Source organism: Piliocolobus tephrosceles, chromosome 13, assembly GCF_002776525.5.
Source record: "Piliocolobus tephrosceles isolate RC106 chromosome 13, ASM277652v3, whole genome shotgun sequence".
Taxonomy (NCBI): Eukaryota; Metazoa; Chordata; class Mammalia; order Primates; family Cercopithecidae; genus Piliocolobus; species Piliocolobus tephrosceles.
In genome coordinates this window covers 3,354,395-3,381,666 of record NC_045446.1, presented here as the reverse complement: position 1 = coordinate 3,381,666, position 27,272 = coordinate 3,354,395, and the positions used below count along the sequence as shown (strand labels likewise).

Genomic DNA, 27,272 nt, shown 5'->3' with positions numbered 1-27,272 from the left:
GGCAGAGGTTGCAGTGAGCCGAGATCACGCCACTGCACTTCAGCCTTGGCAACAGAGTGAGACTCTGTCTCAAAAAAAAAAAAAAAAAAAAGATCCATCCCTGCTCTCAGCATTTATTGGATGAATGCCCTCACATGCCTAGCTCTCTCCCTAAGGGCTTGAGACCTCACATTCAACAAAATCAACAGAAATCCCTGCCCTGGGCGACCGTCTGTTGTACTGGGAGTCACAACAGAACTGCAGGTAGAAGAACTTAGTTCCGTGACTCAGTGTGACCCAACATGTTTGTATCCGCGAAACCACTGCTTCATTTCCTTCCCCACAGTGTCTGGCCTGAGCACATGGCTGGGCCTTCCCGGGTGGGGTGGAGGAGGGTATGGGCAGGTTCAAAGACGCTACCATTCCAAGCACGTGATGCAGCCTGCGCCAACCTCAGCACGCAACCCTGCTCAGACCCATCTCAAAAACAGATTAATAAATAAGCGTGTGTGATGGTTCTTAAGTTCTAGCTCAGTTCTTTCATCTAGGGTTAGGCCTCCCTGTCGCCAGGCAAGCTGAGGCTGCAAACGCCCTGCCCCATGAGGCCATCTTCTTCTCCGTCTCTCCATCTGGGCAAACTCCAGCGGTTCCATCAGATGGTGAATCCTGGGGAGAAGGACCCCATCGGTCTCAGATTTTAGATTTTGTCTGCATTTTCTGAAGAGAACCTGGCAGGCGTTTTATTTTATTTTTGGGGGAACGGAGTCTCGCTTTTTCGCCCAGGCTGGAGTGCAGTGCCGCAATCTCAGCTCGCTAGAAGCTCCACCTCCTGGGTTCATGCCATTCTCCTGCCTCAGCCTCCCAAGTAGCTGGGACTACACTGGGAGGCGTTTTATAAATCACTGTGGATTCACCGAAAGGCCATTTCTGAGCCACATCGCCTACCCATGCTCAGCCCCAAGGAAAGGGTATTTAAAGCAAAGAGTTTTAATCACCAACCCCAGCCAGGGAAGGAGGAGTCGGGCACCCTGGCCACAAACTCCGACGTCAGAGAATTCCAAGTTTAAACACGGGGCAGTCACTGCTAAGGATGGTGAAAAAGCTGCAGCTGCCGAAGCTTCACTCTGTGTGCCGTTTCGGGTCAGCTCCACACCCAGCCTTCAAGGACAGTGGCTTGGGTTTGCATTTTTGCCTTGCTTTTAATTAATTTTTTTTTTTAGAGATGGGGTCTCACTATGTTGCCCAGGTTGGTCTCAAATCCCTGCACTCAAGAGATCCTCTCACCTCTGCCTTCCAAAGTGCTGGGACTGCAGGCATGAGTCACTGCACCCGGCCATTTTTGCCTTTGTATGTTATGAATTTTGTGGCTGGTGCCAGGGCCTCCTGCCCAGCATCTGTCCCAACAGGACCATGACCCCAATTAGGATCTCCCTCTGCGGGGAGTTTGGAGGGGCTGGCAGCTCTCAGGTTTAACAATCCCGTTCTCCCAGCCAGAGACCGGCTGAGGAAGGCTTGTGCCATACGAGGAGAGGTCTCTAGAGGGGCCTCCAAGAGGGCTTTCTGCACCCTTGAGAGACAGCACCACAGGAAACAGGTCTTCTCTTCCCCAGTACCCTGTCAGGAACATCCCACTACCACACTGTGAGTCCACGAGCTGTGAGGGGCGAGTCCACGAGCTGTGAGGGGCGAGTCCATGAGCTGTGAGGGGCGAGACCACGGCTGACCCCGCAGACGCCGTCCCCGCCGACCCCTATCCATGGCTGACTCCACGCCACACTGGGGATGGGCCGAGACCACACTCCCTTCCACGTCAGTCCCACTGGGGCCCCTCCCGTCCAGCAGATATCCTGGAGATTCAAAACCCAGAAGGCAGCAGTGAGCCTCTGAGGTAGATGCCTCGTGTCTGTGGGCAAGTGAGGTCGCGAGGCGGCAAGGTTTTTGAAGGCAGAGTTAGTTCTGAATCCTGCACTGGCAGCTGTGGCTCATGGAGGCCCAAGCACCCTGCAGCAGCTTCCTTAGGCTGCAGCTTTGAGAGTTGCCTGTGATGCTCAGCCCAGCATCGACGGTCATGACCAGGCCCATTTCTCGAATTCCATTCCGTTCTGCTCAGTCGCCTGCCACCATGCCACAATGGACACGGGGTGGAGGCGCATTCAATGATGTGGCCTGGAGCCCACGAGTGAGGCACTCCAGGCCAGGGCGGGGCGTGAGGGGTCCCACAAGAAGGTCCAGAAACCAGAGACGGTCTCAGGAGCTACCAGTCACTTCCCTTACTCACAGGAACTGTTGTCCAGCGTTCTCAGCTCTGCCACTTGCTGTGTGACTTTGAGAAAATCACCAGACCTCTCTGAACCTTAGACCCTCCACCTGTAAAATGGAAGCTTTACTTCCCACCTCACAGGGCAAATCCACAGAAGTCGGCCTCTGCAGATGTGAACAAGCCACATATTAAAATAGAAGACTCAGTCACAAACTGTGTCACCACCTGGAGGCAGCCAGGGTTTGCTCCAGGCAAATGGGCAGGCAGGAGCCATACCCGAATGAAATGTGACCTGCCGTAGAGGCGATACCCACAGCTACAGGTGACCACTCAGTCAAAACGAAGGTTGCAGTCACGCCCCAGGAAAAAGCACTTCATGGATAGGAGGAAGACACAGCAGTAAAGTGCTTTGGTTCTCAAAGGCTTCACTAAAACGTGCACACTCCCCAAGCAGCAGCCCACGCAAAGCAGCTGCAGCCTCGAAGGCAGCATGCAGGAAAGATGTGACAAGCCAGCCACCGCCCCTAGGCCCTGCGCCCAGTGGATGTCCTTGAAGCAGCAGGGTTGCCAGGAACCGTGGAAGGAAAGCTGGCAGCACGGACACCTCTCCCTGCCATGGGGAATCCTGATCCCCTGCGCTGGAACGACGGAGAACGACCTTGGCCAGACGCGCAGATCCTGTAGCTGTGGGCTGCCGGGGACAGAGTCAGGGGTATTAAGAATTCAAGGGAACAGCAAAATGCCAGGCGGGAATCCCCTCTGGCAAAGAGAATGATGCTTCATTTCCAAACAGATTAATCTCTCAAAGGCAGACATGGTTTTGTCTTTTAGGGTATGTTTCCTTAGCAATTTTTTAGACAGATAAAATTCACATAACGTAGAATTTACCACTGTAAAGTATTTAATGGTTTTTAGCCATGTTGTGTGACCATCACCACTATCTAATGCCAGGACATTCTCAGCACCCCACATGGAAACCCCAAACCCATTAGCAGCCACCTCCCAGCCTCTGGCAACTGCTAGTCAATTTTCTGCCTCTATGGATTTGCCCGTTCTGGACACTGTGGATAAATGGAGTCACATCACACATGGCCCTCTACGTCTGGCTCCTTTCACCACGTCATGTCCTCAAGGTGCATCCATGCAGTAGTCCTCATCCGTAATCCATTCCTTTTCAGGCCGAGTCACATCCCGTCACATGGGTACACCACCCGGTTTATTTATTACTCAGCTGACGGACATCTGACTGATTGCAGTTGGGGGCTATTGTAAATAATGCTGCCGGGAGCATGTACGTAAATGTTTTCATGTCCACCTACGATTGCATCTCTCCTGGGGACACACCCAGGAGTGGAATTGCTGGCTTATGTGCTAACTCTACATTTAACGTAACTCTGCATTTGACTTCACTCTACATTTGACTTCACTCTACATTTGACTTCACTCTGCATTTGACTTCACTCTGCATTTGACTTCACTCTACACTTAACATATCTCTACATTTAACGTATCTCTACATTTGACTTCACTCTACATTTAACTTTTTTAGGACTTGCTAGACCGTTTTCCTCAGCGGCAGCCACATGTTAACCGATACCATGGGTGTGACTCAGATAGTAATTCCCTTCCCACTGCTGTCATTTTGTCTTCAAGTCTTTATCTGCGTGCTCAGTCAGGAGCTTCACACTGTGGTCAGATGTCTTTGTCCTCAGTCACCAGACCAGAGAGAGGTATCAAGTCTCAATACACACACACACACACACACTCTCACACACTTCAGATCTTTATTTTAGTGACTATCATATGGGGAAAACCCTACTTGTAAATAAAGGTGTGTGCTCAAAGCTTTGTTCAGTGGTGCATTCAACCAATACTGGGCACCTACAGTGGCAGGGCCCGCCACAGGCCCGGAGGATGCATCAGTGAACAACATAAAGCCTCCCCCATCGACCTCCCCAGAGCCATCAAAGAGACAGATACGATAGTGACAGTTTAAGATAATTAGCAGTGCCCAAAAGTTCCTCCCAAGATGGAAAATTAATCTTCCAATCAGGCCATGTGGAACCCCTGCCGATGACACACATTCATCTCCCTCAACCGTTCCTTCTCCACAGCAACCACGTGTCCTCCCTTGTATTCCAACTTGACAACGCCGTGGAAATCTGAGGCACTACAAAGAGAGAGGCCTCGGCTACGAGAAGCACCTCTGTTCTCATGGATACATGAGATCCTGGATACACAAGATGCATCGTGATCCCGAGGACGAGCATGTCTTTCCACGCCTTGGGGGAGCTGTGCCGCCTGTCGCTGCCCGCCCGGAGACTGCACCAAGCTGGCATGTGCCACAAAGGGTGATCACCACGCTCTGTCCACTGCACTCCAATGCCACGATGGTCAGAGCTGCTGCTGCTGCTACTCACTTGGCCACTGACGGTGGTCACTGACGGCGGTCACCTGCACAGCAGGGGCTCATGAGTGAGGGTCCCTATGAGCCGGTTGTCTTTCAAGCCCAGACACCAATGACCTTGGCTTTAAGATAAATCCAGTGACTGTTCCCATTTTGCAGATAAGAAAAGCGAGACTGAGAAGTATAGGTCACAGGTTCATGGCCACAGAGTGGGTACAAAGCAGAGACTCGTCCACGCCCAGCACACAGACTCTGAGGCTAGTGGGGCTGGCTTTGAAATCCAGAAGGAGCATGTCGTCTCCCGCCGGGGGGCAGGGGCTGAATCTGTGGGAAGGAGGCAGGAACGAGGCACCTACTCCAGTTCCTCCAGTCGCCCCGACCCGAGGAACAAACCTGCCTCCTGGAACCTGCCCAGTGGCTTCTGTCAATGCCAAATTTCAAGGGCACAGCCATGAGCCCTCCAAATGGATTAGGGTTCCCTGTTCTACAGGATGCTGACCAATTATTGTTATTTGTCCAAGTACTGGTTTATCTTATTCTCTGATTCTTCACAGCTGTGTGGAGGAGGGGTGTGCCCATATGGCTCACGGGTACACAGTAGGTGCTTAATCACTGTGTGCCAAGTGAATGAATGGCTGCTTGACGATCAGGGTGCAAGTTGCACAAACAACTCCCTGCCTTTAAGGCATCTGCATGGGCCTGGTGGACACATCCTTCTGCCTGCTGGCAGCCCGGATTAGGATCTCACCCCAGAGGCCAATGGTTCCCCAGCCCCACCCCCTCCTCATTCCTCCCCTCGGGGCCCAGACAGGTCACGGAACCACATCTCAGAATGTGCACAGAAGCACAGAGGGCACACAACCAGCCACTCTCTGCAGCTCAGGTCCTTGTACCTTAAGAACAGCCTACCTGGTGGGTAGGTATGAACTGAACCCATTTCAGAGGTCCATAGACTGAGGTCAGAGAGGGGAGGGTACTCCCAGTCCCTCGGCCAGACAAGGCAGAGCTAGGACTCGGGTCTTCCAACTCCATGCTCGGCATCATACCCACATCTCAGGCTGCCCCTCCTCAGGAGCTGGCTGCCAGGTGGCTCTGCCCAGGTGTCAAAAGGGGCTGATGTTGGCCAGAATGACCCACCGGGAAAGCAGCCGGCACACAGAGTCGCTAAAGGTGACCTTTGGGAAGTCTCTGAGTCACAGGCCAGCCAGAGCACACCATGGACCATCCTCTTGTCCATGTAGGTTTCCTGACCAAGTCCCACCCAAAGGGCACAGCAAGGCTGTCTCCATCCACCTGGCCGGCTCCACTGCCTGCTGTGCCAAAGTCACCTGCCCTGGTTAAGTCAATGGGCACACAAGGGGCAACAATGAGCATGGCACGGACCCAGAGCCAAAGCCGTGGGAAACTGCCTTGGAAGAAATGGAACCAGATGCCACCAGGCTAGTTGGCACTGGGGCTGGGTGACTTCGACCCTTTTTCTCTGTTTTCCAAATTTTCTGTGGGGCAGCAAAATAGGAATTAAATGGAGATCTGGAAAACACCGTGTGTCCACAGGACCACACACACAGGCATGCTCGCAGAGCAGGTGGCCCTGTGGGGTTCCAGTGATCTCAGGTACCACCTGCAAGGGTGGGGTCAGCTTTTAGAATCAAGGGTCACACCAACGTAATGACCATCTGTGAGGAGGCGGCGCAGGGTCTAGGGAGATGTGCCCAAACCATCTGCTGGAGATGGTGAGGAGGCAGCGAACCTTTGCGAAGACCTCAGTGGTCAGCATTTGCCAACAAGTCAATCTCCCACACACCTAAGAGGTAGGTGCTATGATAACCCCTATTTCAACGACAAGAAAACAAAGAGATATAAAAAGTATCTAAATCAGAAAGCTAATAAATGGTCAAACTAAGATTTGATCCTGTGCAGCTTGGACCAGATGCCCGACGTTTAAATACTATAGTGTAATAAAGGGTTAACTCAGCAGGCCTGGGTTGTCCAAACCCCACACATTCCAAAGGAAGACGGGGTCCCCAGGAGAATTGCTTGAACCGGGGAGACGGAGGCTGCAGTGAGCCGAGATCGTGCCACTGCACTGCAGGCGACAGACCAAGACTCCATCTCAAAAGGAAAAACAGAAAGAAAGACGGGGTCTTTACCCAGCTCATGGGAGATCCCCTCTGAGCCCCGGGAATATGCTGTGTGGTAAGAGTGCCCGAGTTCACCTGGGGTCTTGAGCGACATTACCTGGCCTGTGCTGACAACGCGCATTACAGTGGGGACCCCAGGCCACATGGTAGCGGCGTGACCTCTGGGGAGCCTGGGGACTAAGGCCAGTCATATCTATGTGGAAAAACCCCAGGAAAAGCCCTGGCTCTGAGGCTCTGGAGCACGGTGCAGAGGGCTGGACTCCTTGTGTGCTGTCAACATCTTCGCTGGGAACCATCCACATGCTGCCCCGGGAGAAGTCAGGGAACGGGCGCCTGTGGTCTCTCCTGGACTCTGCCCCACCGGCCTTTTGCCTTTGCTGATTCCACCCTTCGCTGTGATGAACGCTGCCTGTCACCAAAACAGTTTCACTAAGGACTCTGTGAGTCCCTCTCGCGAATCAGTGAACCTGGTAGTGGGGGCGACCTTGGGCAGCCCCGAACACAGCTGTCCTGTTCTGAGGAGAACTGAAGGCCAGGGGTGGGGAAACTGAGGTCTGGCTGGATTTATAAGAACATAAGTTACTTTTATAAAAGTCAAAGATGTAAATCCAACAAAAACCCCATAAACTCCACTGAAATGATCTGGAAGGAGTGTCCTCACATGGTAACCGCGGCACCAGGCCCCCGGCTCAGGGTGTGGGCAGAGGGACCCTGCTGGGCTGATGATGCAGCTTGGCAGGAGCGTCCCATGGGCAGGTAACAGGACCTGGCACACCTCCCATCTGCGCTGCCTCTGTAAAGTGAGCCTGTGCCAGGAAGGGACCCCATGGACAAGTTCTCAGGTGACAGGCTCCGACGGGAAGAGGCACCACAGGGTGCTGCTTGCTCACTTCCTCCCCCAGGGTGACGACTGCAGCAAGGGACTCCTGAGACAGGTGTACTTCACCCCGAGACCCTGACGCCTGTTCCCTGCCAGCCACACCCTTGCACTTTAGGGGAAAATAGGGCTTCCGAGAACAGGGTCCCGCTGAGGTTTCAGTTGGGGCCACTGTCACCTTCCAAGACGGCCCCAGTCTAGGCCTAGACCAGAGACACAGAAAACAAGACCGAGAATGCACTTCCCGCTACTACAAACTCATTCTCTTTCTCACGACTGCTAAGTGATGAGGGCCACCCTGGAGCCACACAGAACAAGTCCTGGGAAGGAGGCAGGAGGCAGGGGCTCGGAGCACTCCACCTCCCCAACGGCCCATCCCCAGGATGCTGACCAGGGCCAGGCAGGGAAGGGACACCTCAGTAAACAGTTGATAATTTGTAATATAATAAAAATGTCAAAGCTGGGTGCAGTGGCTCATGTCTGTAACCCCAGCACTTTGCAAGGCCGAGGCAGGAGGGTCACTTGAGGGCAGGCATTCGAGACCACCTGGGCAACATAGCAAGACGCTGCAACTACAAAAAGTAAAAAAACTAGATGGGCATGGTGGCATGCACCTGTAGTCCCAGCCACTCAGAAGGCTGAGGTGGGAGGATCACTTGAGGCCAGGAGTTTGAAACCACCCAGGGCAACACAGCAAGACCCTGGTCTCTACAAAAAGTAAAAGTAAAAAAAAAAAGATTAGCTGGGCATGGTGGCGCATGCCTGTAGTCCCAGCTCCTCAAGAAGCTGAGGAGTGAGGATCGCTTGAGCCCAGGAAGTTGAGGGTGCGGTAAGCTATGACTGAACCACTTTACTCCAGCCTGGGTGACAGAGTGAGGCCCTGCCTCAAGAAAGAAAAAAAAGAAAGAAAAGAAAAGAAAGAATCACGGAAGGAAAGAAAAAAAAAAAAAAAAACAAAACAGGAACATTTGGATTCAACCAACACTATAAATTCTTTTTTTTTTTTTTTTTGAGACCAAGTCTTACTCTGTCACCCAGGCTGGGGTGCAGTGGCGGGATCTTGGCTCACCACAACCTCTGCCTACTGGGTTCAAGTGATTCTCCTACCTCAGCCTCCCGAGTAGCTGGGATCATAGGCTTCTACCACCATGCCCAGCTAATTTTTGTATTTTTAGTAGAGATGAGGTTTCACGATGTTGGCCAGGCTGGTCTTGAACTCCCGACATCAGGTGATCCACCTGCCTTGGCCTCCCAAAGTGCTGGGATTACAGGTGTGAGCCACCACGCCCGGCCCATTTTAAATTTTATTTCCAGCAGTCTCAGGCCAAGCCTCCTACATTAGGTTTGTTTGCTTGTTTTGGTGAACTACATTCTGATTTTTTCCTTCTTTCCAAGAAAAGGGGAAATTAGCAAGTTTCTAACCTATTTTCAGTGCTTTGCTGAGATCCAGGTAAAGTTTAACCAAGAAGTAAAAACAAATCGACAGAGCAGGACAGCACGGACGCCAGGGCCAGCTGCCCCGTGTGACCCCGTGTCTCTCCCTCAGCCAGGTCTTCCGGTCCTCATTTCCAGAATCTGAACAGCTCTAACTAGTCCTCAGCATGACACCGTCGCTGGAGGCTGACCCTGCACCAGGCGTCTCTGGAAGGTGGCACACTCGGGGTCACTCTCGCCTCTCCAGGTTGGAGAGCGAAATACCGAGACAGGAATTCCTCTGCGTTCCTGCCTGCTTCTGAGGCAGGCTTACCTAACTTTCAATGAATTCCACTGGGAAAAAAAAATAAAGATTGGCATCCAAGGGGTACACTGGGTTTGGCAGTCTGAGGGCTCCCAAGAAAAGCTTTTAAGGGCCTTAAGACACCTAAAACGCACACATGAAGAAATCTACAGCTGCCCTGAACATCCAACTGTTCCAGTATCCCTGTATTTAAACCCGGCGGACGGTGGGGGGGGGGGGCACGACACAGAAAGCCATGCAGTGGTGTTCCCAGGGGCCCCACTGTGTATGCGGTGTGGCAGGAGGGTGCCCTGGAGGGGCATGAGCTTGTAGTGGGCATTGCTGGTTGACTGGGACGTGCCAGGGCAGGGAGAAGCTGTGCTGGGAAGGAGGGCAGCCCCAGCAGAAGTGTCAGGGGAGATAAGAAAGTGCGGGGGAGAAGGGACATGCACCAGAGCCCAGCATGTGCAGAGGGCTCCAAGAATGGACTGGGTGAGGCTACAGAACAAGGGGAGAAAGAATTCCAGCCCCATAAACCCTAGCCCGATGCTGCTTTCCCAATCTCGGATAGCTCCAGGGGATGTTACGTTGCCAGAACAGGGCTGTGCACCCAAGTGTCCCTCCCCACCCTCCCTTCCTGAGTCCTAGGCAGGTGCCATGGACATTACAGGTGGGTATAAAACAGCCCTGCCTCAAGGGAGCTCCCAGGATAGAGTGGCTGGCATAGCAAAGAGGGCCAATGGGCAGTCTCTGGGATACAAAACACTGGCTTGGAATCCTGAGTCTGATTCCCTTAGGTGTGATCCTTGGTGAGTTACTGAAGCTCCGGCCTCAGTTTCCTTATCTGTCAAAGGCAGGTTGGAGGCTTAAGATAGTCTAGGAAGACCAGACTATTTATTGAGAGAGAAGAGCTCAATAAATTGCATCTAAGGCACACACACACCCTCTGACTTAGAGCAGAGGTTACTAAACTCTGGGAGATCACAGGTCAGGAAATGGAAGAAAAAGAAATTTCATGATCCTGTTGGGATACCCAACGTTATATGTCTCCAGGAAAAGGCGTCTGCAGAAGTGAGATGCACCGTCAGTCACTGTTCCTCACCAGTGAGGACGCTCAGCCTGTCAGGGGAAAGGTCAGAGCAGAATAAAGCCCAGTCCTGACTCAAAGCGACTGTGCTTCCAAAGCAGAACGCCCTCTCAGGCCCTGGCTCTCCTCATCTCACCACAGATGGAGGGAGCTGGTCAGCAACGAGTCAGGCTGAATCAGGAAGCAGGAGGCTCTGCCAGCCCCATCCCCAGGCCAGGACAAATGTCGCTATGGGTGAAGACTTGAGGAAAAGCACAGGGCCTTGCAAGGATTGTCATGATTGTTCTCATCAAGAAATCCGCTTCGCAATTTGTAGTGAGCCACTCCCTGAGGCAGGCCAATCAGTCACACCCTTACACATCCTGCCTCAAGAAAACCCATGTGCAGCGCTGACACAGGAGGGAGCTTCGGTTCGCAGGAGCCCAGCCAAGTACGGTGTGGAGGGCGTCAGGCTTCCCTGTCCAAGGACACACCTGGGTGCTCACCCTCGCATAGGTTGTGCCTCCTCTCAGAATCGGGAACAGCCGTGGCGCCCTCCCACCAGCACACACATGGTCATACACAGACCCAGCTCCTCAATCTTGACTCAGTGAACTTCTGAGAGAGCTGCAAAGCCAGGCAGCAGCCATCCCCTGTGGCACAACACACAGCAGACAGGAAGACTGCGCTGGTGTCAATGTGTGGGTGCTCCTGCAGGAGACCCTCCGTGCTGTGTGTGTCCCTGGACTACCAAACAGTGCATCTGCTCTGGAGGCGAGGATCTTCCTCCGGTCCCCTCAACAGAGCACCTGCTGTGAGCTGCCTAGAGAGATACACTGGGAGGTCTCTGCCAGACTAGATCCCAGGGGCCTGCCTGGCGCCCGGTGGGGGCTCGCTGGGAGAGCAAGACGTGTCCATTCTTCACAAGACTCATCAGATGCCTGGCGCCCGGTGGGGGCTCTCTGGGAATGGCAATAAACCGCCGAGCATTCGACGCAGGACGTGGGTGTGTGCTGAGGCGTCCATTCTTCACAAGACTCATCAGACGCTCAAACGAGTCCGTGACCCCAGAATGTGAAGAACAGCAGCTTTCCATCATCTGCAAGGGAACTTCCGAAGGCAGCCTCAGTCCCGGGGGTCTCCAGGGGCTGCAAAACCATCCCCGGTACTTAGTGGTGCATACCTGGTCTCAGCCTTTGCCACCTTGTCCTCTTCGTTGGAAATCCACAGGCTGGCTTATTTATTTATTTATTTATTTATTTATTTATTTATTTATTTATTTATTTATTTATTTATTTAATTTTAGATGGAGTCTCACTGTCATCCAGCCTGGAGTGCAGCGGCGCGATCTCAGCTCACTGCAAGCTCCGCCTCCCAGGTTCACTTCATTCTCCTGCCTCAGCCTCCCGAGTAGCTGGGACTACAGGCGCCGCCACCTCACCCGGCTAGTTTTTTGTATTTTTAGTAGAGACGGGGTTTCAGCGTGTTAGCCAGGATGGTCTTGATTTCCTGACCTCGTGATCCGTCCGCCTCAGCCTCCCACAGTGCTGGGATTACAGGCGTGAGCCACGACGCCTGGCCCAGGTATATATTTATATTCATGTAACGTGCTTTTGTTTCTATTCACACTCATCTCACTTCTTCTCTCCCGGCAGACTGTTCTGCAAGTGTCAGGAAATCCACTGCAGCTGGAGACCAGCTCACTCCATCCACCCACTTCCCTCCACTTGGCCTGGGGCTCAGTGGCTGCCAAGAGACCCAGGCTTCTGCTAAAGGAACTGGGGACACAGCACGATCCGTCCTTTAAAAAAAAAAAAAAAAAAAAAAAACACGCTCCACACCTAGACAGCACTCTCCCTGCTTCAAGAATGAACCCGGCAGCCCCAGGGCTGAAGAGAAAAATGTCTTGAGGGGCAATGAAGACAGCGTGACGCGGTGCCAGCACTTCCCTCGTCCTCATGGACTTGGGGAAACACAACAGTGTCCAAGACAGACACAGGAGGAGAGGGCAGCGAGGTGTTCCAGCTCGGTCCATCTGTACCGCTGACAGGATCCTGCTGTTTGACTCCTCGGGGTCCTGCTTCAGGGGGTTCCCCGAGGCTGCTGCAGCCCTAATTATTCCCCTTACCAAGTTCACGGTGACAGCTCCCTGAGACACCCACAGGCCCCATGGGCTACTCCAAACTCCCTGGCACCCAACCCTGGACTCAGTCTAGCACACTCCCGCCATATTGGTCAATTTCCTTTTTTTTAAAAAACAAACAAACAAACATTGTATTAAGATAGAATTCACACATCATCGAATTCATTCATTTAAAGTGTGTAACTCAGTGCTCCCAGCACTTTGGGAGACCGAGGAGGGCAGATCGCTTGAGCTCAGGTGTTCAAGACCAGCCTAGGAAACGTGGAGAAACCCCATCTCTACAAAAACATAAAAATTAGCCAAGCAGGGTAGTGTGCACCTGTAATCCCAGCTACCTGGGGGGCTGAGGCAAGAGAATCATTTCGGCTAGGGAGGTCAAAGCTGCAGTGAGCCATGTTTGTGCCACTGCACTCCAGCCTGGGCGACAAAGATCCTGTCTCGAATGAATGAATGAATGAATGAATGATTCAGTGGGTTTTAGTGAGTTCACAGAGTGGGGTATCTATCACCATAATCCACTTTTCAAGCACCTGCAAACAAAAAAATATATACCTGTACCCCTTAGCCATCACCCCTCAACCTCCCCATCCTCTCCCTCCAACCCCTAATTACCTTCTGTCTCTATAACTTGGTCACTTTGAGGCATTTCATATAAATGGAATCACACAATGTGTGGTGAGTCAATTCTCTCTCATCCTTTTTTTCACTTTTCTTTTGAGAAAAGCTTTGTGGTTGTCCAGATCTCCTCTGTGCAAGGTTCTTCAAGTTGCATGCCTGAATCACTTCAAAATATGAGATGGGAACACACTGGAACCACCCTGGTTTAATGTCCACCTCAAAGCCTATTCGTTATGTCTTCAGCTTTCACTGAGGTCAAAGGTATTTGAAACCATTTTGTTTTTTGCAAAACCCCATCTGCAAACATTGTGTCGCATGAAAAAATTCTTCCTAGATGAAAGCACCAAGAAAAATCTGCTTTCCTAATGAACTGATATTAGACAAAAGAATTATGCTATTCTATCTTTCCCTTCTTGCCCTGGCTGCCAGGAAGCTCAGAGATTAAAAACCAGATATAACTGTACAAGTGCTCTCTCATCCTACAGCTGGGTCTTACAGACTCCTCATGCTTCAAGCAGAGTTTTACCAGCGTGGCATGCAGCAGACTCATCTGGGAAATCAGCTAAAGGATTCCTACTGAATCTGATGTCCTATAGATAAGGTCTTAAAATCTGCAATTTAAATAACATGTCCCAAAATGTTCTCAGACCTGGCTTTAACGCCAAAGCAAAATGTCACAGCCCTTTTCCTAGGACTTAGAAGACATTCTGGGGAAAACAAGCCTACTTCCTTTTCTTGTGTCATCTTCGTTCTCACCCAGTGAGCATCCATGTGCATGACGCGGCTGCTTCCAGGGGCTGCGGTGAACAGAGCAAATGTGCCCATTCCACACGAAAGGGGTGTCATTGCTTTAAGATGATGAGACCATCTTTGGCCGAGACTGAAGGATTTATAGAAATAAGCAGGCTGAGCACAATCCTGTTCGCTGGATGCATCAACTCAATCCAAGTCCTCAAAGGGTTCCGGCAGTTTCCATGAATCCACTTCCTCAACGTCAAACACCAGAGTTTTGCAAAGCTTTAGGACGTTCTTGCCACCAGGAATCCCTGCTCTGGTAGGAGACGTTTCTTTCCCCATTCCCCTCACCGGGTAACTAGGTCAGAACTGCAGGCGGAGGCAGAGGGAGAGGAGCAGGAACCCAAAGACACTGTGTCTGCTTCTGCAGCGCTGCAGGGGGTATCTTACCTGCTGCCACCCAGGTAGGTCCAGGGGGCTCAAGGGCTGAGCTGCTTTACAGAGAACGAGCAAAGGTGGGAAAGGAGAATCTTCCTGGGACAGCAGGGACTCCTAGCAGCTGAGGGGCCAGGCACAGGGAGGGGTGGCTCTCAGATCAGAGGCAGGTATTTCCCACGCGGTCAGCAGCCTGCACAGCTGTGCCTGCCAACAGCTGTCTGGTATTTTGTGAGGACGCCAAGATTCCCGTATTCTTTCATCCCTCTATTCTGGAAAACACAGTTTGTGCCAACCTTTCGCTCTCCTAAATAGTGCCAAGCTAGACATCTTTATGCCCACAGTTTCACTTCACTCTTCCCTCTGGATAAATCCCCAGGGGCAAGGTTTCTGACTCAAAGTCCATTTTCCCGTAAAACAGAGGTTTCAACACCACACAGAGGAGGGCACAGACTCTGTCCTCTGTGCCATGGAATTCTTTTCAATCGCTGCACAAGCCATATGGGGTATTGGACCGACACAGCATTGTTGAACTCTGAGGGTCTCCTGCTGACGTTCCCCACACTCGGAATCTGACTCCCTGTGGGAAACGGCGGTGGCCACACCTGAGCACCGGGCTGTTCTTCCTTCTACACACAGGTCATCTCCCTCTCCGGCTCTTGCCAGCCTGCCACCTCCATCCACACAGAGGAACGGCCTTTCTGATAAGCAAACTGGACTAATCATGTCTTATTTTCTGTTTCAGGACGTTTTGACATCTAGGGGAGCCTCACAGACACTGGGAGAGACGGCCCCTTCCAGGGCTGGCTGATTCTCAAAGACAGGAAGTGGCTTCCTTGGGCCACTTACTCTGCACTCGCATGCACAAGCCAACCACCCCTTTCTCAACTCCTGTGCACCCAGCCAATATGAACCACCCCTGCCCTAAGGTGCCCCAGGGCCAGGTGCCAGGCAACCAAAGACCTCCCCTACAGCCCCAGGCCCACAGCAATGACGTACACCGGCCAAGCGTGACCTGCTCACCCAGCCCGCCCCTGCCACTCTCACAGAAACCCCTAGAAAGGTTCTGGCCTCAGTTTCCTCCCACCTCCTGCCTCCTAACCAAACCCTGGGCTTCCCCTGTGGTCCCAGGGCTCATGCCCCCTGCTCTTGGGAAATGTAACCCATAAAACCTTCTTTTGGGAAATCTTTTTGTCCTCACTCAGCCACCTCCATCAGTTAAAATCCTGTAGCACAAATGGACAGACACAGCAAGGACGACAGTTTCCACGCAGGTGAAGAACCGCGAGCTGGCTCTCCCCTGGACCCCCCAGCAACAAACCAGGGCTCCCCAGACCCCAGAGGGACACCCTCCTTTCTTTTCCACTGACAGCCGAAACACACACCACCGGGACTTCTTTCTTCTGTAGCCAAAAGACATCGTCACTTAGCGCCATCAGCTTTCCTTGAAAAAACGACCTTCCCTAACCACACATTTCCAAAGAAGCATCATCTCTGCTCAGCCTGCTATGCTGGGAGACTAAAAGGTGACAATGGGTCTGGCTCAGGGTCCCACTGCTGTCTCAGCAAGCTGGCCAGAAGCTAACTGGAGTTAGGCCAAGAGGGCATCACTGTCAGATCCCTGGCCCACCCAAGTGCCCACCCACACATCTGTCACATGCCACCCTGGGCTACCCTGTCCTCTGCGGTGGGGTATCGCACAGTCCTGGCTTGGGACCCGTGCTGCAGCTGTCCTCTCGTGCAATTGCTAAGAAGGTGAAGTGGGGTCGCAAAAGGCCATTCTAGACCACCAGGTGCTTGGTGGGAGGCCAGGGGATGACCACAGCCTTTTGTTCTGGTCTCCAGGTACTGCGAGCCACCAAGCATCCCGCCTTCCACGGCATCCTCATCTTGGCAGGGAGGGAGAACAGAATGGGGCTGCGTGGCAGTTTCCTCCTGGCTCCCACATACACAGAGGAGCTGGTTGTGCTGCAGGTACATAGGGCCTTCCCTTCAGCGGACAGCCCCCTCCACCTGCCACCCTCCCACAGTCCACACACTCACACCGTCAGGCAGGCATGCCCCAATGTGCGATGTCCTATATCAAAACCCCTCGCGATAGCACAGCTTAACGCCGTCCGAGTGCTGGAAAGAACCAGAGGCCCCAGCTCTCACCCTGGAGCGGCAGCAGGGCCCACGCTCTCTCTGAGCCTGGGTGTCCACCACAGTCTCAGCAGGGGCAGTGCCAAGTGACCTCTGGTTCTCCTGCCCCCTGCTCCCTGCGTCTGTGCTTCTGAGGCCTCCCTGACTCCCCTTACCACGTTTGAACATGCCACTCTGTCATCTCCCTGGCTCCCCTCACCCTGTCTGATCACACCACTCTGTCATCTCGAAGCTTTGTGTCTCCCATGGAGCCCTCAGCAGGTTCTGCCCTGGTCACCCCTGGCTGCCCATCAGCAGGGCTCAGGTCCCGGAGGCACTGAGGGAGCTTTAGATGGTGCCTCCTGCCAAGACAGGCCCCCTGAGTGAACGTGAGGTCAGGCCTCAAAAGAAAGCAAGGAAGGCCTGCTCAGGATGTACCTCCTCTCCCAGGCAGGCACGTTCGGAAGGTCACAGCCCCAACTGTTCCCTGAGGAGGCGTCCCCACACAGCTGTCCGTGGCAAGCTGGCTCCCACTCAGGGCCCGGCTAATGTCCTCGGACATCCATCCACCTCTCTCCCTGCACACACCGCAGGCATGCCGGCTCAGGAGATCAAACCTCTGCAAACACGATTATTCGGCAAAACCCAGCCAAGACACCCCAGAAGCGGCACCTCCACCCTGTAGCCAGACCACAACCTTTTTAGGGACAAGGAGCGGAGTCAGGAGTGGAGTCAGGCTCCCGCAGCACCCACCACCACCTTGGGCACATTGCTGATGCTCAATCAAATCCTTCCAGCCGCGATGAGACGGCGCCACCCCCCACCCCCAACCCTGCGGGATGAAGATAACCAAGAAGAGAGATGGGAACAGAAGCAGGCGAGGACGTGGAACAAGTGGAGCCCTCATCCGACGCTGGAGAGGAGGTCCAACGGCGCAGCTGCTCTGAAACACGGTTTGTCCCTCCTCCAAAGGCTCAACACCGAGCTCCACACGATCTAGCAGCTTCACTCCTAGGAATCCACCCGGGAGAAATGAAACCGTGTCCACAAAAGCCTGTACAAGAATGTCCAAAAATGCGTAAAAGCCAAAAAGTGGGAACAATCCAAATGTCTAGCCTTTGATACACATAATATTGGATTAAAAAGATCCTATATCCTAGGATGCAGTATCACTCAGCCTTTAAAAGGAAGGAATCACTGAATCATGCTAAACGTGGGCAAGCCTTGGAAACGTGATGCCGAGTGAGAGAAGACGGACACGAAGGTCACGTATGACACGATTCCATTTGTGTGAACTGTCCCAGATGAGTAAATCCATAGAGGCACCATGGAGAGTGGCGGTTGCCAGGCCGGAGGTGACTGGCAGAGGTATTCAGGAGGAGGGAGTGACTGCTAATAGTACAGGTTTTGGGGGGTAATATAAAAAAAGATTACTTTTCACAAATGTCAATACTGATTTTGGTGACGACTGCACCACTCTGAAAATACAGCCACGCGTCGCTGTCAGCATTTCAGTCAAGGAGGGACGGCGTATGCAATGGCGGTCCCATAAGACTGCGATGGAGCTGAAAACTTATCACCAAGTGAGGTCACAGCCACTGGGACATCATAGTTCAATGCATTCCTCACACGTCTGGGATGATGCTGGCCTAAACAGACCTCCTGCGCCGCCAATCTAATTAAAGTCAAGCACATACAATTTTGTAGGTACATAGTACCCGACAATGATAAGAAAAAACTATGTTAGTGGTTTATGCATTTACTATATATTTTTGGGTATATGCCTTCTACTTATTAAAAAATAAAGAGGCTGGGTGCAGTGACTCACGTCTGCAATCTCAGCACTTTGGGAGGCCGAGGTGGGAGCGTGATCACCTGAGGTCAGGAGTTTGAGAGCAGTCTGGCGAACATGGTGAAACCCCATCTCTACTAAAAATACAAAATTAGCCTGGCGTGGTGGTGCATGCAAGTCCCAGCTGTTTGGGAGGCTGAGGCAGAAGAACTGCTTGAACCTGGGGGGCAGAAGTTGCAGTGAGCCAAGATCGCACCATTGCACTCCAGCCTGGGTGACAAGAGCAAAACTCCGTCTCCAAATAAAATAAAAGAGAGTAAACTAGGGGCTAGGTGCAGTGGCTCATGCCTGTAATCCCACACTTTGGGAGGCTGAGGCAGGCGGATCACTTGAGGTGAGGAGTTTGAGACCAGCCTGGCCAACATGGAGAAACCCCACCTCTACTAAAAATACAAAAATTAATCGGGCATGGTGGCGGGCACCTGTCATCCCAGCTACTCGGGAGGCTGAGGCTGAGAATCACATGATCCCTGGAAGCGGAGGTTGCAGTGAGCCGAGATCGTGCCACTACACTCCAGCCTGGGTGACAAGAGCAAGATTCCGTCTCAAAAAAAAAAGTAAGCTGTAAAACAGCCTCAGGCAGGTCTTCCAGGAGATGTTTCAGAGGAAGACGCTGTTATCACAGGAGACGCCGGCTCCACGCACGTTACTGCCCCGAACTCCTTCCAATGGGACAAGATGCTGAGGTGAAAGACAATGACATTGATGATCCTGACCCTGCGTAGGCCAAGGCTAATGTGTGGATTTGTGTCTTCGTTTTTAACAAAAAAAATTTAAAAAGTAAAAAATTATTTGAATAGAAAAAAAACACATGGAATAAGGATATACAGAAACAAAATATGTTTGTATAGCTGACAATGTGCGTTTTAAGTATTATTGCAAAAGAGTCAAGAGGTGTTTTCTTGTTTGTTTGTTTGTTTTTTGAGACGGAGTCTTGCTCTGCTGCCCAGGCTGGAGTGCAGTGGTGTGATCTCCGCTCACTGCAAGCTCCACCTCCTGGGTTCATGCCATTCTCCTGCCTCAGCCTCCGGAGTAGCTGGGACTACAGGCGCCTGCCACCATGCCCGGCTAATTTTTTGTATTTTTAGTAGAGACAGTGTTTCACCGTGTTAGCCAGAATGGTCTCGATCTCCTGACCTCGTGATCCGCCCGCCTCAGCCTCCCAAAGTGCTGGGATTACAGGCGTGAGCCACCGCGCCTGGCCGGTTTTATTTTTAAATTGAATCTGTGGTGCCCAGGGATGAGCAGAGTGAGGGCAGGGTCTGGAACCTTCATCGCTACCTTCTCACCAGTCAGCTGTCCCCATCAGCACAGAGCAGCTACACACCCAATCTCCATCAACTCCAAGGTCTCTTGATGGGAAAGATTCATGTGAAAGTCCAGTGACCCCTGAAGCAGAGAAAAGTTGCAACGGCAACATCAACAGAGCACTGGGCATAACTAACTGGGAAGGAAGCCCAACACTTGCTGTCCTGTCACCCAACCCAGCCTTGTTCTTCCAGTACAGCTGGCAACTGTGCCTGAATGCCTCCCTCTTCTGCAGCCCCCAGCAGGCAGGAGCCCCAAGCAGCCTTCTCTGTAGGGCACCCAGAGAGGGTGGCATCTGTGCACCCCATAGATGGTCAGCATCCTACACACACATTGCAGAAGAGAGCAACGGAGCTTACCCAAGGCCTGTGGGCAAGCTTCAGACCACGAGGACACCATCACGTGAGGTGCCCCACATGCCAGGATTTAGAGAAGCCAGATGAGGAGTGAGCATTTCTCAGAATCACATCAGAGAAAAGTGGCTTGGTTCTAGGTGCTGCAATGTGCTGAGATCATTTAGAATAAAGGCCCACAAAATTGTCTGCAAAAGTCCAGCTGGTAACTACTCTCAACTCTGCAGAACATGCAGTCTGTCACAATGACTCAACTCTGCCACACACAACATGGAAAGTGATGAGCAAGGCTGGGTGCCAATAAAACTTGATTCACAAAAGAGAACCCAGATTGTCAAGAAATATCACAAATTACATCTGACCAGGGATTAGCACCTTGCATATATAAAGAACTCATAGAATCCAACAATTCAAAAATGGGCAAATAACTTGAATAGACATTTTTCTGAAGATATTCAAATAACCAATAAGCTCATAAAAAGATGCTCCACATCACTAATCAATAAGAAAATGCAAACCAAAACCACAATGAGATACCATATTAACACCCCCTAGAATGGCTGTTTAAAAAAAAAAAAAAAAAACAAACAGGCCAGGCGTGGTGGCTCACACCTGTAATCCTAGCACTTTGGGAGGCTGAGGTGGACAGATCAGCTGAGGTCAGGAGTTTGAGATCAGCCTGGGCAACATGGTGAAATCCTATCTCTACTAAAAAAATAAAATAATTATCCAAGCATGGTGGTGGGTACCTGTAATCTCAGCTATTTGGTAGGCTGAGGCAGGACAATCACTCAAACCTGGGAGGCAGAGGTTGCAGTGAGCCGAGATCACACCACTGCACTCCAGCCTGGGCAACAGAGCGAGACTTCACCTCAAAAAAATAATTTAATTAAATTAAAAATTTACAAAAACAAAAACAGGCCAGGTGTGGTGGCTCACACCTGTAATTCTAGCACTTGGGGAAGCTGAGGTGGGTGAATTGCTTGAGCTCAGGAGTTCAAGAGCAGCCTGGACAACATAGTAAGACCAACCCCTAATCTCTACAAAAAAATTAAAAAATTAGCCAGGCATGATGGCGCATGCCTGTGGTCCCAACTACTCGGGAGGCCGAGATGGAAAGAAGGATTGCTTGGGCCTGGGAGGCCGAGGCTGCAGTGAGCCTTATTGTGCCACTGCAATCCAGCCTGGGTGACAGAGTGAGACCCTGTCTCCAAACAGAAACAAAAAAACAAAATACAAGTGTTGGCAAGGATGTGGGAAAACTGGAACCCCCGAGCCTTGCTGGTGGGAATGTAAAATAGTGGAACCGCTGTGGAAAACAGTATGGCAGTTTCTTCAAAAATTAAACATAAAAAAACTACATGAACCAGCCATTCCACTTCTGGGGGTAGGTATATGCTGGAGAGAATGGGGGGATATTTCGAGGAGATATATCCACACACCTACATTCACAGACCGCTATTCACAACAGCCAAAAGGTGGAAGCGACCCAGTGTCCACCACCGGCTGAACGCATAAACAAGGGGTGGTCCATTCCCAGAAGGAGTACTGCTTAGGCATTTTGGTTTTTTGTTTGTTTGTTTGTTTTTTTTGAGACGGAGTCTCACTCTGCCACCCAGGCTGGAGCGCAGTGGCCAGATCTCAGCTCACTGCAAGCTCCGCCTCCCGGGTCCACGCCATTCTCCTGCCTCAGCCTCCCGAGCAGCTGGGACCACAGGCACCCGCCACTTCGCCCGGCTAGCTTTTTGTATTTTTTTTTGGTAGAGACGGGGTTTCACCGTGTTAGCCAGGATGATCTCGATCTCCGGACCTCGTGATCCGCCCGTCTCAGCCTCCCAACGTGCTGGGATTACAGGCGTGAGCCTCCACGCCCAGCCTTGCTTAGGCTTAAAAAGAAATGAAGTTCCAGTACATGCTACAATGTGGATGGCGCTGGAGGACATTACGTGAAGTGAAAGAAGTCAGGCACAAAAGGACAAATCTCACATGATCCCGCTTCCATGAGGTTCCTAGAGTGGGCAAATCCGTAGAGAGAGAAAGTGGAATGGGGGTTGCCAGGGGCTGGGGAAGACGAATAGGGAGGGAGGGTTCAGTGGGGACGCAGTTTCAGTTTGGGAAGACAAAAGAGTTCTGGAGACGGTTGGTGGTTGCACAGCCACATAAATGTGCTTAATGCCACTGAATAGCACACTTTAAAAATGGTGAAGATGGGCCAGGCACGGTGGCTCATGCCTATGATCCCAGCACTTTGGAAGGCCGAGGCGGGTGGATCCCTTGAGGTCAGGAGTTCAAGACCAGCCTGGCCAACATGGTGAAACCCCGTCTCTACTAAAAATACGAAAATTAACCAGGCGTGGTGGCGGGTGCCTATAATCCCAGCTACTTCGGAGGCTGAGGCAGGAGAAATGCTTGAGACCGGGAAGCGGAGGCTGCAGTGAGCCGAGATTGCTCCACTACACTCCAGCCTGGGCAACAGAGCAAGACTCTGTCTCAGAAAAAGAAAAAAAAAATGAAGATGGTAAATTCTGTATTATGTGTATCTTGCTAAGACTTTTAAAATAAAAACAAAATATCATTTACAAAAACAAGCAATGAGCAGGATTGGACCCTTGCACCACAGTCTGCCAGTTTCTGGTTGGGCACAAGGCAGTGGGTGCCCAGCAGGAGACGATGGCCAGAGCACAGTTGCAGAGGACAGGGTCCTCGCCCCAATCCTGCCCTGGCAAATGCCGCTTGATACCCTGTTTCCCCACCCAGGAGGGTCCCCTGGAGCATATCCTCTCGGGTCACGTCATTAATCATTAGGTGTCTGATTACACCAACAAGTGTAACATATAATTTGACACAATAGCAAAGAACACCTCAGGAAAAGCCAAATCTTCAAATTCATCTAATCTAGCCTCTTCAACAGTCAATGAGAATTGCAACATTGTCAGTTAATTCCATTACTGCTAAGTGGAACCCTTCTGCCACTAATTACCGCTCCAGGGTAATTTTCCGATTTTTTTTTTTTTTTTTTTCCCTGAGCAGCAAGGGGAGGTGATCAGTAGACAAGACCTAGAAACCCAGGATGTACGCAGGTGCTTAGGCGCTGGGAGTCTCCACTGTAAAATGATGCTGCAGCCATGGCATGGGGGCGTGAGGTGGCCACACAACAATGTTCGTGATGAATGGGGGTCTGAGGACATCGGGAGAGCTATTGAGGAGCAGGGTCCCTTGGTGGCTCCTGTTAGGGTGGAACTGGGACACCTGAGGAAGCAGGAGAAGCTGCTGGAGAGAGAAGCGCCCAGGTGAGTGTGGTCGGGTCAGTGATTCTGCCTCACCCTTCCCTGCACCAGGACCAGGACCACCTGGGCCTCCCAGAGCACTGACATCCCCAAAAGGAAAACCCCACCTACCCCACCATCCTGCCTCCAGCCGAGGGGACTGACCTTCCCAGAAAGCAGCATGGCTCCCCTATCCCGAGGTCACCAACTGTGTGGGCTGAAAGTACCCTGGCCGGAAAAACAACTAAAACAAATTCACTCCCGGCCTTCATGAGTTGCCCAGACCAGCTTTTCATTCTCTCCTTCTCTTTTTTTTTTGAGACGGAGTCTCGCTCTGTTGCCCAGGCTGGAGTGCAGTGGCTGCATCTCAGCTCACTGCAAGCTCCGCCTCCCGGGTTTATGCCATTCTCCTGCCTCAGCCTCCCGAGTAGCTGGGACCACAGGCGCCCGCCACCTCACCCGGCTAGATTTTTTTTTTGTTTTAGTAGAGACGGGGTTTCCCAGGTTAGCCAGGATGGTCTCGATCTCCTGACCTTGTGATCCGCCCGTCTTGGCCTCCCAAAGTGCTGGGATTACAGGCTTTAGCCACCGCGCCCGGCCCCTCTCCTTCTCTTTAATCACAGTCGCCAGGGTTGCAGGGCTGCTGCTCTGGAAGCAAGAGCACCCCCAACACTTGAGAGCCAACGGCAGCTCCCGAGAGACAGGCTCCCAGTGAGAAGCAAAAGCTAAACCCAACCACTCAAGTGTTCCTTTCTCACGAAGCTCCCGGAGGAGCTAAGAAGGGAGCTGCAGGGAGACAGGTCCCAGCTGCAAACTGAGGCCCAGCTGGCCGGACGCAGGCACCTTCTAAAGGCAGAAGTGCATGCACACCATGGGTTTCAGCTCCGCCCCAGCCCCGGGAGACAGAATGAATAAATGGCAAGTCCCAAGTCCAAGCTCCGAGGAAGCCAAAGGCAGCTGACTGCTGACATCTTAATGGCTCAAACCTGGGCCTGCAGGGACACGTGCTCCTTCCCAGGTTTGGGGACAGGCACTAATGTCCTTCCCTCTCTGCTCCTGCTCTAGGATAAAGGGGTGGACTGCCTTTTCCAGCAGGGTCACACGTTCTCATATGCATCCTTGTGACAGCTTTCGATCAGGAACCGTGTACCGGGCCAGTGCTTCTGCACAAGGGACACGTATGCAGCATCGGCCAGAGACAAGGGGGACTGTGGAGGATGCAGTCCCAGCCCTCGGCCGAGACAGCCAGGGAAGGCAGAAGCACCCTCCACGGAACGGTGTCACCGTCCCTCCACCTGGGAGGACACCTGTCCACAGCTGGGAGCGGAATGACAGCAGAGGCTGAGAGGGCACTCAGAGACTTGGAGGGATGCGCGGGTGCAGAGAAGGGCCTGAACACAGGGAGGGAGAGAGTCCGACTGGATTTCAGACGGGATTGGTGAGCTGTGGAGCGGCAGACGGGAAAACCAGGCAGGTGAGGCCGCCCAACTGCGATGGTGACCAGGACCAGGGTAGTCCTGCGTGGGGCTGTGACTCCGACATTCTGCTCCTGCCTGCCGTGTTTAGGACCCCAGTGTGTGCATTCTCGTGGGGTGGTGGAGAGTGAAGCAGAGATACACAATCGGCACCTAAACAGCCTTCCATGTGCATGGCTTCTGTTTCACTGCACTCAACCAACCACGCACACATTGGAAATACTTTTTAGCTGCATCTGTACCAAACACGTACAGACTTTTCTTCTCGTCATTGTTCCCTAAACAACACAGTATAGCAACCATTTACATATCATTTACATCGCTGAGGTATCATACAGGATCTGGAGGTGTTTTAAAGTATATGAGAGAAAGTGCTTCGGTTATATGCAAACACTGCACCATACGAAATCAGGGACTCGAGCATCCATGGACTTCGGTATTCACGGGAGGTCTGGAAACCAATCCCCTTCGGGTGCCGAGGGATGACTGTATGGCACTTCCACGGTATCAAGATCTCATGGTGCACACAATTCGGAAAGCATGTCTGACACAGCTTCTTGGGCAGGCCCTTGCAGCTCAGAGGCCCTTCCCTGCACGTGGGCACCACTAGGCACACCCCCCGTCCACGTGAAAATGACAGAGAGGAGCTGGAAGCGCCTGCACCACTCATCTGTCTGCAGCCACACCGACTGGGTCTGGCATGGGTATGCTGGTGAGGACAGCTCAGAAGGACTGAGAAATTGCCCATGGGGCTCTGGACCATACAGATTTGTCTTTATGGCCCCTGGTATACAAGGCCATGCCAGGAGGCAGGGTCCTGTACCAGCAGGAGCCCAGTGTGCAGTCAGCCAAGCTGGATTCAGCCACTCAATATCCACGTGACCATGACCAAGTATCTAACTGCTGAGAGCCTGTGTCCTCACTGAAAATGGTGGTAATGCCACTTTCTGCATGGAGTTGGTAGTAGCCAGGGTCAACGTTGATAAGATATTCAGCAGACAGGGCCTTTAAGCACATTATAGGTAAGGTGACACCAGCAAGGCACAGAGGAGACACTCAAGAAAAGGGCCACTGAGCACCAGCCCACACTCTGGCCTCTGCAGAGCACATAGGCCTGGGCTTCAGTGCACCCTTCCCTGCATGTGGGCACCACCAGGCACACCCCCGTTCATGTGAAAATGATGGAAAGGAGCTGGAAGCGCCTGCACCACTCATCTGTCTGCAGCCACCTTGACTGGGTCTGGCATGGGCACACTGGTGAGGACAGCTCAGAGCACAGTCCAGAAGCCAGAGGCATAGTCTCTTTCATACCCCACAAGGTCACACAAGAGGGCCACCAAGGACAATGTCATCTACCCTCTTCCCACCCAAGCACAGGGCACACAGGGCCTGACAACAAGAAACTGAAAGTCCCCTGGCCACAGTGCAAAGGCGGGGAGGCGGACCAAACCAGACAGTGGCCACTGGCTTGCAGGTAACAAGCACAGGGGAAAATGTTATAACTCACCAGAGGTGTTGGCAGACGGAGCCCCACAGATGGCCTCTTACAGCAGGAACTGTCTGTGTTCTAGGGGGCCGAAGCAGGGTGCCTGGAGAGATTTCCAGACCTGTGGAGAGACAAAGAGACCAGGGCATGGTCAGACAGAGACTGTGGAGAGGCACGTGTGAAAACCTCATGTAGATTCTGATATTTCTGAGCTAAAAAAACCAGGGATCGAACTTCTGCTTCCGGGCAGATGGGGTAGACACATTTTTCCCTATTCCTCACACAAAGCACAACGGACACTCAGGACGGTGTATATAAAACAAACATAACGCTCCTCAAGGTGGAGAGAAGGCAGACCAGCCAGGGACATGGTGTGAGCTCTCTGGGTTCTCTTCTTGCCTCATACATCCCAGACATGCTGCTGAATAAGCCAGCAACCCAGAAAAGTCAACAGGAGCAGGAACAATACCACAACAAAGCGTGTTCTCTTTACTCGAAAGACTGGGAAAGTGGCAGCTAACAGGGCAATACATTTAGACAACAGGTCTACTCCAGCCAGACACTGCAGAAAAATCTGTGACCTCAGCCCCACCCACAGCAGCAAAGCCCGAGTAGGGAGTCTAGATTTCTACCCTGTGTGGCTATAATGAGGCACCAAATCCCTGCCAGGGTGGCATCAAATAGACCAAAGGAAGGAGCTGGCACATTCATCCCCACCAGGCAGTAACAAATCCTCCTTTCACTCTGGCATTAGTACAGGCAGCATGGGGAGCCTGGATTTCTATAGCACCTGTCAGTAATGAGGTGACACCCCTTTCCACCTTCCCTGGTGGAAGTGGCGTCAGGAAAAATTAGCTTATGAAAAAAGGTTTAAGTAAGACTCAAAGTCTCATAACGTAATACAAAAATGTCCAAGTTTCAATAGAAAATCACCCATCAAACCAAGGTTCAGGAAGATTTCAAACTGAAAAAATAAAATCAATTGATGCCAACATAGAGGTGACAGAGATGTCAGAATGATCTGGCAAAGAGT

General features: G+C 52.1%; 1 protein-coding gene across 1 annotated transcript in view; it reads right to left on the bottom strand.

The window, feature by feature from the left end:
- Nucleotides 1–26,360, bottom strand: part of SHANK2 (SH3 and multiple ankyrin repeat domains 2) — a 646,969-nt gene extending 620,609 nt beyond the window's left edge. Inside the window, exon 1 of the mRNA XM_023186421.2 lies at nt 26,261–26,360. The gene's annotated coding sequence lies outside the window, so the exon portion shown is untranslated. The remainder of the gene's footprint in view (nt 1–26,260) is intronic.
- Between the last annotated feature and the right edge of the window lie 912 nt (nt 26,361–27,272).